Source organism: Tamandua tetradactyla, chromosome 13 (genome assembly GCF_023851605.1).
Source record: "Tamandua tetradactyla isolate mTamTet1 chromosome 13, mTamTet1.pri, whole genome shotgun sequence".
Lineage (NCBI taxonomy): Eukaryota > Metazoa > Chordata > Mammalia > Pilosa > Myrmecophagidae > Tamandua > Tamandua tetradactyla.
The window spans coordinates 72,735,433-72,747,730 of NC_135339.1; the positions used below are offsets into that span (position 1 = coordinate 72,735,433).

The 12,298-nt window shown below is 38.2% G+C and overlaps 1 protein-coding gene and 1 pseudogene across 1 annotated transcript in view; both read left to right on the plus strand.

Annotated features, from left to right (window-relative positions):
* Positions 1–10,810, plus strand: part of LOC143654573 (uncharacterized) — a 49,247-nt pseudogene extending 38,437 nt beyond the window's left edge.
* Positions 1–12,298, plus strand: part of RBM20 (RNA binding motif protein 20) — a 204,995-nt gene that overhangs the window by 108,539 nt on the left and 84,158 nt on the right. The gene's annotated exons all lie outside the window — the stretch shown is intronic.

A 12,298-nucleotide genomic window follows, 5' to 3' on the forward strand; every position in this document is an offset into this window, starting at 1 on the left:
TCATCTTTCTCCTGCCATTCATTGTTCTCCCATGTCCCTCAAGCAAGTGAGCTAAGAACTGGGGGAAATGACCAAGTAGCATGTTTCTCCCATCAGCTGATGTCTTAGTCATCAGCAAAGGGAACACAAGCTTTCAGGGGAGGCTTTAAGCATAAGAAGGAAGCATAGACTGGAGTTCTGCATTCCTGGTGGTTTTGTATACACAGCCTTAGGGGGATTCTGCTGGCCACATTCCCAGGAATTGCATTCTTTCTGATAAGCCAGACTGTGTGTGGCATCACTTCTGCTGAACCATGTAAGTAGCCCTTTTCTGCCTCTGAAGTTGCTGCTCTATGCAAAGTAGTAGGTCCTTGGGTATCTGAATAAGTCATTGGCCATTCAGGGGCCAATTAATACCTCTGATTAATCCCTCCAATTAATCCTTGTTCACAGGGGATGAACAGAGTGAGAAGATAAACAGTCTCTAGGAGGCAATCAAATCCCAAACCTTTGAAAGAATTTACTTTTTAAAAACCAGAATCCTCCTGTTTTCCTCATGGAACCTCAGAGCCTGACTATATGAATTCTCATCACCATTTAAGTTATGTACACACATATATACACACACTTATGATTCAAAAAACACTCATTTTAAAATTATCTGGCCGTAAAGCTGTGTTCCAGTAGCCATGCTTCTTGAAGATGATTGTATCTTCAATCAAGATACTCCTTTTATTTATAGGATGCTCCTTTTATTTACAGGATGGACAGATGGGTAAAACATATGGATAAAAAATAAATAATAGGGAGAACAAAGCTTAAAATAAATTGAATAGATTGAAATGCTAGTGATCAATGAGAGGGAGGGGTAAGGGATATGATATGTGTGAGTTTTTAATTTTTTCTTTATTTTGCTGGAGAGATGCAAATGTTAAAAAAAAAAGATCATGGTGATGAATACACAACTATGTGATGATATTGTGAGCCATTGATTGTACACCATGGACAGAATGTTTATATGTCAAGAATGTTTGTATGTTTATTGTTAAAGTTTACAATAAAATTATTAAACAAAAACAAATTATCTGGCCAAATATTACTGCAGTATCTACCATTAATTTCGGAGAGGCAGGGTATGTCAATAAAATGAACACCATAGTCCCACAGTAGTGGAGTTTAGAGTATAGAACCAATATTAAACGTTTATTGTGCACCTGTTGTATAGAAGGCACTGTGCAATAGTGGATGATATATGCGATTTAGATCGTTCTCTGAATTTAGCTTACTAGTTGGAAAAATGTGATATAAGAACATAAAAGAGGCAAACACCACCCCATGGGCATCAGGCTTAATGGAGAAACTTCAGAAGAATTCCCAGTTAAAGTCAGAAATAAGATAAGAATGCTATCACCACCACTGTTCAACTCTATGCTGGAGTACCTAGCTAATGCAATAAGACAATAAAAAAAGTAAATGAAGCATAAGGTTTGGAAAATAAGAGACAAATTTCTTGTTATGTGAAGGTGATATGATTGTGTACCTTGAAACTCCAAGAATTCTCAAAAATATTACATATAATAGAAGTAAGCAGAATTTCAGAATAAGTTGTCTACATAAAAAAGCAATAACATTCCTGTATGACAGCAATAACCTATAGGAAATGTTATAGAAAACATAGAACTATTTGCAATGGCAACAAAACCTGTCAGGTACATAGGAATAAATGAAACACATACAAGACTTTACGGGAGATAACAAAACATTATCAGAGTACATAATAGATAATAATCATAGAATGAAATAATCATAGATGGGGAAACTTGTTAGCATAAAAACTTATTATTCAAGATAATTCCAGTCAAGACCCCAACAGGATTCCTCTTGGAACTACACATATCAATTCTAAAATGTATTTGGAAGGGTACAGTACATAAATATGCCTGATACTTCTGAAAAAGAAGAACAAGGATGTGGAATGGAAATACCTGAAGTCAAGTCTTATTAAAAATCTAAAAAAATTTTAAAAAGTGTGATATGGGTGCACAGATTGGCAAATAGATTGACAGAACAGATAAGAGAGTGGGAAAACAGACCTAAGAATCAGTGTGAACATGGCTTGGGATAGCGGTGCCTTATAAACCAGTAGGAGAGACTGAGCTTTTTAGTGACTCATGATGAGATTACTGGCTTTCAACAGGAAAACATTAGATCCATATCTCATAACATACACAAAGATAAATTTCAGCTAAACTTGAATGTGAAAATGAAAACATTAACACTGTTAGAAGACAGCCCCAGAGAATATCTTTTATAACCTTCTTAGAAAAAACCCCCAAACAACCCATATTGATAACTTTGATAATGTTAAAATATTATTTACGGATGTATGATATGAGACTATGGCCTAGAAGTACACATAGCTGTTTCTCTGGAAAGAAAGGGAGGGAGGAAGAATGGAGCAAGGCACATCAACTTTTCTTCATAATGTTAAAATGACAAAAATATGAACATGGGTTAATTGTGGGTGTTGGGAACACAAGAACCTGTTATGTTTACAAATATATATATATATATTTTTTAACATGGGCAGGCACTGGGAATCGAACCCGGGTCCTCAGGCTTGGCAGGCAAGCATTCTTACCTGCTGAGCCACCGTGGCCCGCCCTACAAATATTTTTGTATATTTTTTTCAAGAAAATACAAAGCAACTATGAACTCAAATTAATATGCAATGTGGAAGGAATAGGGGGAATTGTCTGGGCCCAGATGCTTGATTTTGGTTCCAGCATTGCCATCAGCAGACTGTGTGTCCATGGATGAGGACCTCTGCTATTGGAGGCTCTTCATTCTGTGAAGAATGCGGAGGACTAACTATTGCCATTGTTCTCCTCCCTTGACAGCTCTAACATTTTCTTTTCTCTTCATGGAGAGGCTACAACCACTGGAGGAGCAGAGAAGGAAGAATGCATGGGGAATTAGTAAGAGCATTTTGACAAGCAAAGTTCTATACAAGCCTACAGAAATGATGATCATTGTATTAAATTCTCACTTGACTGAGCTCTGAATTCACAGGCATTGCCTGATTCTTTTAAGCTTAAACGTTCTGATTTCTTTGCCAGAGTGAATCTGGATGCCCAAAGTGATATGTGTGCTCCCTGCCAAGTAACAGACTCTTAATTAGCTGGGATTAGGTGGGAGTGGCATGCTGCTAACCTTGATGTATCAGCTTAATTAGTCTCCATTATTGCTCTGAGGCCTGAAAAAGAACGAAGAAATACTCCCAGGTATGGGGGTAAATGTAGGAAGGGTCTTGAGGAGCTACCAGTGTTTTCAATCAAGGTGGTAGCTCTTGGAACCCTGTCTAGCCTGTGGACCTACTGACCTGTCCTGCCTGAATCATTTCCTTTTTGCCTACAGAAAGAGAGGGCTTTGAAGACAAAAAGCAGTATGGGGGTGGGGGTGGGATGTTTCACTGGAGTTGTGTATTTGTGATTATAATTATCATTGCTCTCAATCCAAGCAACAAGTGTAAAGGAGATCTCAATCATCTTAAATAGTTTGTGTGTGTGAAAGATTTTTTGAATTGTATATGAGGCCTTGCAAAACCAGTCTGAGTGTTGAATGATAAGAAAATCAAAATTGAAAGGCAGAGCAATCTCTAATGGCCCCTCATTGCCACAGGAATGAATTTTAAGAGACTCAGCAGAATCTAAATTGAGAGGTATTTGTAGCAGGATCAGACTGAAGGACTAGACCCACATTCTCTTCATTAATCTCTCTCTGTTGCTTACTAAAGAAATTCAGTTTCTCTCTATCACTGCTGAACTTTCATCTTTTCCTCTTGGTACCAATCAAAAGTGGTGGGCTCTTTGCCTGATGCACTCACATGACCAGTTCCTGAGACGCTGGTGTTTCAAAGAGAGAAAGAGTTTGTTGCTAGGCGTGAAGCAGGAGATCAGATGCCTATTGACCTAAAAATCTGCCTCCCCAAACTCCAGTAACTCTGATAGTTTTATGGTATCAAAAGGTGGGCAGATTTTAGGATGATGATAACAGTGGCTCCAAATGACAAGGTTAGAGATGATCTAATTATTGAGCATGCACAAACTGATGACATGCTTAGTCACAGAATATATGTGAGAAAATGCAGCCTTACTATGATGATGGGCATGATAATCAGAATTATAATGACGAACAGGTCACTTACAGGTTAAAGTTTAAGCTATTGCATACGTCAGGCAGCCCAATTTTGGTTAGATCCAGCTTCATCTAAGAAGATAATTCTGGAATTGGGATAGGTTAGTTCTAGGCTTTTGTTAATAAACATTAAGGTCTATCTTTAGTGGTCATAAGACTCTAAAGTTGAAAAACAGGGTGAAGGGGTACAAGTGAGGGTCAGTCACAAGTTTTTTGCATCACAAGATAAAGGCTATACAGTTATACAGTCATTTTCAGAGATCAAGGCAGCTAGTGTACAGTTCAGCAATTTCAGGTATTTCCCTCTGGCTATTCTAATACACTAGAAAGTAAAAAGGAATATCCATATGATGAATCAGTAATAATAATCAGTTCTTAAGTTCTAGCTTCTCAGTTAAAACTCACTCATTTGATCATTCTCTCAATTTTGGGGGGTATCTGAACAATGACTGTTCTAACTTCTTCATGCTGAAAAAGAGCATTTACTTTATGGTACAGGGGAATGAAATTGGTTTTTGTTCTCAGAGAGACTGGTATCTCTAGGTTTCAGAACTTACCTGGCATAGGAACAATCCAAGACTTTAAGTTTCTGAAAAATAAACTTGGTAAGTAAAACTTTTATAGAGTCTTAGATTAGAGCCCAGGGCATTCTTTAGGGTTTTCAGGAATACTGTTGGTCAGAACTTGGTATACTGTGTCAGTCTGCAATATTTGGCTGAAACTTGCATAAGAATAACTCCCAGAATGACCTCTTGACTCTATTCGAAATCTCCTAGCCATTGAAACCTTATTTTATTTCTTTCCCCCCTTTTGGTCAATTCAGTCCCATCATGCCAGAGCCAGGCTTATCCCTGGAAGTCATATCAATAAATTCGCCTTGATGCAACTTTATATTCCTTCCATTATTATCCCACACCTTTAATATCCATTCCCACACATATTCCCCTGATTTCTATCTGTATAAATTGGAAAACTCATGCAGTTCTTTTGGAGTATAGCATGCCTCCTCATGGGTCACACCTTCTACTTGCCTTTCTGAGCCTATTGGGACTTTAGTCTAGTTATAAGTCTTGAAGAAAAGCAGGGCAGTAGGGGTGGGTCATTAAAATAAATAGAAGTGTCTTTCAAGCCAATTGCCTCAGGGCATTGCATTGCAATTTCATCTGGTGAAACAGGATTAATCACTCCAGACAGAAGGCTGTTTCCCCAGGGCAGGTTTAGCAGGCACTGAAGGGTTAATCTACTTAGGTGGAGGTTGCATGACAGACTCCTCAGGGTGGACTGGAGGCTGGGAAGATATTTCCTCAAGGCAGGCTGGAGGTAGGGTGGCTGCTTCCTCAGGGCAGACCGTTACAGGTCTATGTAGCAAAGACTCAGCAGAATCCAGGATTTCCATGTCACCACCACCATCATTTTCAACACGTATGTCCCCATCCCAAGTTTCAGGATCCCATTCTTTTCCAATCAAAGCCCTTACTTTAACAGCAAGACTCCGGAGGGCCAAGATGGCGGCTTAGCAAGGTGTGGGATTTAGTTAGTCCTCCAGAGCAGCTAGTTAATAGCCAGGAAGAGTATATAACAACTGCTGGGGCCATGTCAGTGACTGGACACACAGCGTACCCCAGTCTGGACAAGCTGGACCGGTTGCAAGCCCACCCAGAACTGTGAGTTCCCCAAACTGTGGTGGCCAGCACCCCTTCCCCACAGGCTGCCTCCCAGAGGGGAAAGGAAAGGGACTTTACCAGCAGCAGGGGCTTAGTGCAACCAAGCTCCAATTGTGAAATTAATTATCAAATTCTAACTACTAAAAATAGGCCCCAGCTCAGCTGAACCTCAAGTAAAAGCAAAGTTTGCTGATTTTTGCCCCAGCACAGAGGGGACAGGGCTGATGGAAAAGAAGAAAGAAAAGGAGAAAAAAAAAAAAAAAAAAACAGAGGTTTTTTTGATCGGATAGCACATAATACTTGAAAGGGTCTGGACCCTGAAGGAAGGGAGGGGACACAAAGGACATGAAGATACACAAAACAACATACCGCTCTTGATTGGCAAACTTGAGGAATGGGGATCCTGCTCTGAAAAAGGATTTTCCTATTCTTAAAAGCAAACACCCTGCAAGGTTGAGATTTTAGTTTATTTTGTAAATCTACTACTCACACACGATGACAGTCTGCGTTTGGTTTTCAGAGATCTCAAGTCTGTGATCACAGGAAATAATATTTTCTTTCAGGGCACACAGAAATTTTTAGATCTTTTGTATGGCATTTAGACTGCAAATCTGAAGCCTTTAGTTCATCCCCTTCCCTTATAACTGTATTCAGCATATTTAAGAACAACCAGCCAACATCATTATACCTTTTAACTCCACAAAACTCCATTAAGGTGTCAAAAACACTTTCATCCAGAGCTGTGCCTCATAGAAGGGTAAAATTATCAGACTTAAATGTTGATATTTTATGTATCTCTATTGTCAACTCATGCCATGGACTGTCAGTGCCATCCTGATTATTGGAAATAGATTATTTAGCCTTTGAGTCTATCAGAGTAGAAAGCCAATTGCAAAAACCCATTTTTAAGATACTATTTCTCATGAACCACTGCAGTACCAAGCTCTATTTGTCAGGGTTCTCTAGAGAAACAGAACCAACAAGAGATATCTGTAAATATGAGATTTATAAGAGTATCTCATGCAACCATAGGGATACAAGAGCCCAAGTCCATAGGGCAGGCTGTGAGGCTTGCAGCTCTGATCAAGTGCCTCCATGAACTCAATGGGAGAGGCTCATTGGCTAAAGAAGCAATGAAATTTCTCTCTTCCTTAAAATACTTCAACTGATTGGAGCAAATCCAACTGACTGGATTGTCTTGTTTGTGGAAGACATACCCTTAGTTGATCATAGATGGAATCAGTCACAGATGCAACCAACTGACTGATGATTTATTAAATCAGACTTCTGATTTATCAATCAGCCGTGAAATATCCTTGCAGTTAATGGTTACCCCAGTGCTTGTCTGACCAGTCAACTGGGCATCATCACCTGGGCCAAGTTAACACCTGAACCCAGATATCACAGTCTACCCCTTGTAAACTTGGAAGCTATACACATCACCTTAAGCCATATTTAATCTTTAGATAGAACACAGTAAGAGATGTATTTTGTGCCTAGGAAAACCCAACTGTCCTGCATACAACTGGAAACCTACTAAATGTTTCTCGAATAGGGTGCAAGTCCTTAGATAACATTCACTGTTTTTTTTGTTTTATTTTTTAAATTCTAATTTACATTGTTTATTGTAGCCTAAGAAATCCAGCAAGGTTTCAAGACAGGAGAGATGACATTACTTGATTACAATGAATATAATCTTTAGGTTGTTGTTTACTTTTTGTACAATAATTATATGAAAAGGCTTTCTTATTCTACCTATTACATAGCTCAAGATAAAGGTATAACTTCTGGAGTTGAGGAACTGATGGTATAGAGAGACAGACGCTTTAGTGAGGAAATAAGTTTTTTGATATGTGTATATACAAAGGCATATATATATATATATATATACACACACACAGATCACACTCCCTCCTCCTTGTATACTGTACAGGTTGGCACAGACCCTACTAAGAGCATAATATTAATAAAAGTGTTTTAGGATTTAAGTAATTCTTGGTATTTTAATCTAGAAAGGTGCTTAGGTAATTTAGGTCTTGACATATCTGAATCATTTGTATGTTTTAAAGTATATAACTTTGTTTTTAAAAAGACCCAGCTCAACTTTTCCTTAAATAGTAACCCAAAAGACACGTAGTTACCAAATGAAAAACACAATAGTTATGCATATCAAATCAATAAAGTGTACTTAACAGAAAGGACAACTTGGAAAATAAAGCCTTCAAGAGCCAAGGATCCAAGTTAAGGGCATTTTAGTTATTAGCAGTGATTACCAAATAAGCTGGAGGTATATCTCTTCATGGAGCTGTTCATAATTTGCTTTGTTGAGAAGAGAAATGAACTGTTTGATCTTCCCATTATAAGATGATGCAAGTTTTTTTTACCCTTGAAAGGGTTTTCTGAGGTTGGAATCCCTGTCAGCAAAGAGTCTCTCCTGGCATGATCCTCACCATAGGACATGAGGTCTGCAGAAGCCTTTGAAACCTTTGTTCTTTCAAGGAGGCTTCTGATCTTAACTGCTGCACAGGTCTCCTTGCCTGAGTTGTGTTGTTGGTGCTCGCTGTTTTGCTGGACATCTTCAATGATTGTTTTCACCTGAAATCAGAGAGACTTTGTGTGGCTCAGTGTTTCAGGTTTTAAGTGGGGGAATGAATCTGCTGGTGTGCTGCCATGCTACTACTGCACTGTCTCTAAGGGCTCCTGGAGACAGCCCTGACCTCTCCTCCTTGGCTGGCTCCTCCAGGAGCCCAACATTCACTCTTATACTTGATATCCTATAACTTAATTACTATAACATGAACAATACAACTTATTTCATATAATAAGAGGAAAAAATATTTGCTTTATGTAAAAATACAAACATACTCATAACAAAACAAGGAGGACATATTCATACCATCACAACTTATACTGAGGTCATCAACTACAAACCATAGCAGAAGTTTTGTCCTGTCTCACTTTTACCAGAGTTGTCTTAAGGGTAGAATATAATTTATATACTTGTCTTGCTTCTCTTTTAAAATCCCTTTTTATTGAAGATGAAGTTCTGACTTATAGCTGACCGTTTATACTTCTTGATAAGCATTTGAACAAAGTAATGTAATTGACAAGTAAATTTGGTTGTTTCCATGATCTGCAACTTTCTTCTAAGCATAACCAGAACCATAATTAACATCAGACCATTGTCTGACATCATGCAGATCAGTATCAGGATATAACATGGACAGTGGTAACATTGCCAAGTCTTTAGGAACCTTATACGATCTCTAAATATATGAATAACATTTCACCCATGCAAATTTAGCTAACAGAAGGATAGAAAATCCCTTTTAATTATTGTGAAACTTCTCAAACACTTCCTATGTAGTATGCTGAACTATTTTAGCACCTCACTTTTACAAAGTGAAGGAACAAATCCTTTGCAGCAGTTTTCCTTTAAAAATGAGAAGACTTGTCTTCTGAAATAAAGAATTGTAAGGTCAAATGAACATCAACAAGGATATTATTCTGATATGATAAAGCCTTTGTCTTCTAGACAGAGTACTTAGATGGTTTAGAAAAAGTTTTTATAACCTTTTGTTAAGAACAAACCAACAGTCCACATTATTTAAGGAAGAGAAAACTAAACTCCCATTTTTTGTGACTACACGATTTGACACAAAAACTCATTAAGAAATGTTATAAACAGGCTTATCAAATTTTTGGTCAGCATGGACTCTGATGACAGAATTCATTTTCACAAACTTTCTACAACTTTCCGTATCCATTAAGGTCTCGTCTTATATATTAAAACTAGCCATTTTACTTCAGGAGGAGCCATATTCTCTTAGAGAAGCTTATCAAGTTCTAGTCAGCAATAACTACAACGAACGAAATTCACTTTCACAAACCTATGATTTTCTGTATTCACTCAGGCTTTGTCCTACACATTCTCAAGGATAAAACTACACATGCTTCTTTAACAAAGCACATCCTGTATATTTTACATACCTGCGTACCTTAATAAAAAGATCTTTGATACTGTCTTTAAACATTTTATAAAATATAATTATTTTTAAGTAGTTTGCCAAAATAATAGTTTCATTAAACACAAACTTACAGTTTTTTAACCATAATAGAAATCTAATAGATACAATGCTAGCTTATTTCATTGGTAAACGTTAATTAATTTAGGGAAAACATCCTAAGAAGAACAAAACTGTATTTGTTTATTCAAAAAGTCATCATAAAACAGGACTAGGACTAGATCTTGTCACTGCATTACTTTTGAGCTGTATTTGCTTTTTCTTGCTACTGGAGGTTGGAAAAATTTCTTTGTTTTCATAGTATCCAAAATATACTATGAATATACTATGTATACATAGTATCCAATATACAACCTTTAAAGTATATTGACTATCAAGATCTGGATCTCCCAGCATCCCCGCCATGGGTCCCAGCAGCTCGTACGGCAGGAGAAGCGGCAGTTGCCAGCAGCTCAGCTTCACGAAGGCTCTCAGCACTCTGTGGCCTGCAGCACCTGGCACACACCTGCTCTGCTGCCAAGGTGCCCAAGAGGAAAATCAGCTTTGCTGAAGGGGTGGGGAAGGAGGAACCCAAGAGGAGGTCGGCAAGGCTGTCAGCTAAACCTGCTCCTACAAAAGTGGAAACAGCCAAAAAAAAAAGGCAGCAGGAATGGATAAGTCTTCAGACAAAAAAGTACAGCCTAAGGGAAAAGGGGGGTGCAAAGGGAAAACAAGGTGAAGTTGCTAACCAAGAAACTAGAGATTTGCCTGCAGAAAATGGAGAAACTAAAAAAGAGGAGAGTCTAGCCTCTGATGAAACAGAAGAGAAAGACACCAAGTCTGATCTATATCATTTCTCCCTTCTTGTACAATCCAGAGGATTTTTTTGGGGGGGGGGGAGGTACCTGGTCCTGGAATCAAGCCTAGGTCTCCTTCATGGAAGGTGAGCATTCTACCATTGAACCACTCATGTAACCTGAGAGGAATATTTTTATCAACTATTTTATGAATGCAAATTTTTAAGTAGCTCTCAAAAAAACATTTTTAGGAAGGAGATTGAAATCCTACCTTATCCCTTTTTTTTTACATGGGCAAGCACCGGGAATTGAACCCAGGTCCTCTGGCATGGCAGGCGAGCATTCTTGCCTGCTGAGCCACCATGGCCTGCCCTTATCCCATTTTTTTAAGTGTAAATTATAACAGAGGAAATCATTTGCTGGTTATTTATTTTTTGGTACAACCATAAAATAGTGGGATATTGACTTACGGAAGGCTTTGACTGTCTTGGATGTCAACTTAACATCCTATAGGGTGGGGGGTGGCAGTTTTATACCCTATAATACAAGGCATATTAAATGATGATTTGGCGTCACGGTCATGCATTTAATATGTCTTGAATATTTTAAATTACTTGTATTCCCATGTTTTTAGTAGAATTGTTTCTTTTTTTGGGTGCTGTTTGGTGGTGGTGGTGGGGTCACATGTCATTCCTTTTCCATAAGAATATCTTGTTATCCCTGTACCATTTGTTGGATTTTGTGTGTGTGTGTGTGTGTGTGTGTGTGTGTTCATGCGTGCGTGGACTGGGAATCGAATCCAGGTCGCCCGCATGGCAGGCGAGAATTCTACCACTGAACTACCCTTGCACCACCCCCTAGAATTGTTTCTTAAAACTGTGCCCTGATCTTGGCTCTTCCTGTCAGAACTGTGTGCACTCTGTAACATCCTTGGTCGTGGTCTCCAGCTTTCTTGTTATATGCTATGAAAGATAAGAAATATGAGTATGTATATGATGGTAAATTGTGAATTAGTGGGTCTTAGGTTGTAAAAGTTTATCAGCATTTAAAGATAGTGGCACTTGATATCCTCCTGGGGAAAACTTACCTCCAAATTTTAAGCTGGTGAGTCACTGGAATAGCTTTAGAAAAGAATTACAACTACATGGCTCTTTCAGATTTTCAGTGCATGCATGAAGGATTGTGTACAAATTGTTCATAATGTCCGTGTGCTAATCTTCAGAACAACCAATAAAATCCCAATTATGAAAGAAAATATATACTGACTATCAAGCTCTGGAAAATATACTAAAATTGTTTAATTTGTCTCAAACATAAATCAGGAAAATTTTTTCCTTAGCTCTCAAGGACGTTTTCTCTTACTGAAATTTGGCAATTAGATCTTATTCAATTACCCCTATCCCAAGGCTATTTATATTTTAATAATGACTTGTTTACTATGTATTGCAAAGGTATGATTGGAAAAGTTCATTTTAATTGGGGGATTCTTTCAAAATGAACATGGCCTATTCAGCAGCATTTCTTCTGTTCCTACATTTCTAATCTCCAGGCCCAGTAGAAAGAATTTAACCAAGCCCACACCTCCCCCATCTTTTTGTACCCAACACTTCTCCCATAGCTGTTCTAGCAGGTTAATTCATATTTGGCCAAGGTTTAA